Below are 3,383 nucleotides of genomic sequence, written 5' to 3' on the forward strand. Positions count from 1 at the left end.
TCCCAAACCTCCCCCCCCCCACATTTATGCTGTTCCTCCTACACTTCATAAAATACTTTGTGGGACTCTCCAAATGGCACTGTCTTGGGAACCCATCTCCTGGGCAAAAGGCAAAGGTCACTTAGCAGGCAGACATGGACAAGCTCCTAATAAAGAACTCTTTGAAACATTCCTCCAAGGTCTCCACTCGACACCCCCACTTGACAGACCCACTTGTGAGGGTCCACACACGAGTGCGCGGTTACGTCTCTAAGGAAGGTCTCCCACCCACCTAAGACTACACAGTGTCTCTTGTTTAGTTGCTGGCATTCTCCAGGTTTGTAAATATTCAGAGCAGGTAGAACTAACAAGGAACAAACGCCATCTAATTTGAACTTGAACTCTGCCTCACAGACCAATGCTCTAGCCAGTCCAGGAGGAAAAACAATTATTACACTTGAGCTGGCACAGTCCCCAGCTGATGAACCACTGTCAAATCACAATGCCTCTCTGCCAAAGAGGTTTGGGGGGAGAAAATCAATTTTGTTAAAAATAAACAAACTATAATTCTACTTTCCTGGTGAGAGAATAATCCCCAGACAAGTGAGTTATGGACCAGCATTCTAGATCCCAGAAATGATTCCAGAACCATCTTTACAACACACTAGCAGATACCAAGCACCTTCCTGAGGCATTCAAGGCCTTCTGATATCTGATGCAGCTGATCTATTCTCTCCTCATTACCTGGCCCTTGCCCCAGTGAAGCCTTGGAGTCAGCCATCATGAGCCCCAATAAGCACCCTGTTAGGCTGGACCCCCTGCTCATCCCTTGTACAAGCAAGAGAACCCCATCTGCCCACCTTCCCCCTACCCCTCCCATACAGAAAAATCTCCCCAGCCCACTCCCAAGAGAAAACCTGGGGTAGCATCACTCTTTGTCTCCATGTTTCTGGCAACCCACCCAAGAGTGCCGGCCCAGGAGCTCAGATTTTGACCACATATGGGCACAACTTTAGCTCCTAGCTGACACGTCATCACTCCTAGCCTAGGCTCTGTAAAACCCAGTTGTAGTTTAGCCTAGATGTGCAGATGTGTGCCTTCCTAGATCTCCACCCGTGAGATCGGTGAGAACTGCCTCCTAATAAACCTGCCTTTATCTACTTTTAATCTGGTCTGGTCTGTCCTATATCTGTGTCACCAAGGGAGAGAAAAAGCCCATCAGACACTATGCATTTTCAGGTCACTCTTCAAGGCTGGGTGCAGCTTCATTGCCTCAAGGATGTTCCTTTTGTGGGGTTCCCCTAGAACCTGGAGCATCACTGCTTCAACCATGCAAATGCCACATGAGTTACACATGTTTCTTTCCTAAGCCAGCGCTTAAGGAACACTTAGAGTGGACAAGGCATGATTCTGTGAGCTTCTACGTGTGTCAGAGTCTTTAGAATAGTCTCATGGAGTGGTGCAACTTTTGTAAAGTATTTGCATGCGTGTGTTCATGTGTGTGAACAAGGGCGGGTGCCATGCTGCACGTCTGGAGGTTAGAGGAAAATCTTAGGTGTTGGTTCTTGCTTTCCACCTTGATTGAGACAGGCCACTTACTTGCTAGCTGGTCCACTAGCTTCCAGAGAGTCTGCTGTGCCTGCCTCCTAGATCAGTGTGTGAATGTTAAGATTAAGACCGTGCTACATACAGCTCTGGCTTTAAGTCTGGAGGTCAAGATTCGGGTTTTCAGACCTATGAGCTAGCACTTCAGTTGTTACAACTTTTATGTTTACATTTTTACAAATATGGAAATTAAGATGCAAATAAAAGGCAAGTTGTTCAATGTCTGTAGTTGTAGAGGGTGGTGCTAGGATTTAAATACAAGCATTCAGACTCCAGATTCTGTGAGTCCAACAGTCAACAGCATTTCCCCATCTCTTATGAAACAATGGGGCCCAGCACCTCATGCACAGACGTGCTTAATAAATGCAAGCTGAGAAAACTAACCCATGAAACCTACTTCTTGGCTCCCAGTGGCCCTGAGCCGCAGAAATGCAACATCTGCTTCCCTGACACAGCTGCTGGTGCCGTAAGTCCCTAGATGCAGGCAGGGAAGACATCGATCCTGACTTCTGTGCTCTGCGCCTCCGTTTATACCCAGATACCTGGGTCTGGTCAGATACAGGGGCCCCTGCTCTTTGAAAGAACATCCATTCCTGCTGAAACAGGTAAATTGCTTCAGGGAATGACAGGTTGTCTCTGAAGATAGAAACTATTCTTTCAGACCAGAGTGAGTTCGTTGGAAAAAACTGATTTCACGCTTAGCTGAGTCTGATTGTCCTTGAACACCAGAGCGCATTATCTGCCTGCCTGTGACAGTTAAGTGCCAGGGCTGCTAGGACCACGGTGCAGGGTGCAGCTGGCCCCATGGGGAAGATAGGGAAAGCAGAGCCCCCAGCAGGAAGCTTTTCGGGCTCTAGAGCAGCTTTCATTGCCCCTCTTCTGTCTCCAGCCTCTCCTTTTCTGCAGACTTCAGCCCTGTCTTCCCAGTTGCTTTCCTTGGGGCCTTTTGTCCTTGGTGGTCTCCTAGGTGCCTCAGTTTTCACTTATGGGGCAGAAGCCAATCCTCAAGACTGGCTCATCCTATGTTACAGATTTCCTGGTCCTCTCTGGGTTCCTTTAATGTTGACATCCCAATGTCAGAGGTGACTTTTGACCCCCATGCACAGAATGGCAGAGCACTCACCAAACAAATAGGATGAGCCAATACCAGGGCCTTCTAAAGAACTCTCAGAGATCCTCTCCCTACAGAGGACAAGCCGCTGACCCAGGGCACAGCTGAAGCGGGTGCGCCTGACCCAGGCAACAGCCTGTGTGGCCAAGAGCAGCAAGAGATGATGAAATCAAATCCAGGTGCCCTCCCGGTCAACCCAGGGGTTAAGTAGAGCAGAGAATTCAGCTATGTCGTGGTGAGCAGGAAGCCAGGGAACCAGATGGGGGAAGAAAAACAATCAAACAAAAACCACTGCACTGCAAGGAGGCCCTCTGACAAAGCGGGGAGGGAGCCGTGACAACCCGAGGGAAAGCATAGATCTCCAGGCTTCTTGGAGAAACTTCTGGATTGTTTGCTAGAGCCCCTTAAGGGGTCTTGGATAGGCAGATGGCCCTGAGGTGTGGCAAGAGTGGGGGAGGGGAAGTTCTTTCCCTGTGAAGTTAATAAGAATGTGATGCTTAGGGTAGAACTGGTTACACGGGGAACAGAGAATAATCTCAAGGAAGACAACCCTGGCAGCCAGCCCAGCCAGCCGGGCCTCCTGAGGAGCCCACCAAGCAGGAGCTCCCACAGCAGGGAATGTCCATCAGCAATTTAGGATCTTGGGCTGGGATTGCTAATGTGATACCTTAAATTCTACCTGGTACCC

This window comes from Mus caroli, unplaced genomic scaffold (genome assembly GCF_978045245.1).
Source record: "Mus caroli unplaced genomic scaffold, Mus_caroli_1 scaffold_8, whole genome shotgun sequence".
NCBI classification, from domain to species: Eukaryota; Metazoa; Chordata; class Mammalia; order Rodentia; family Muridae; genus Mus; species Mus caroli.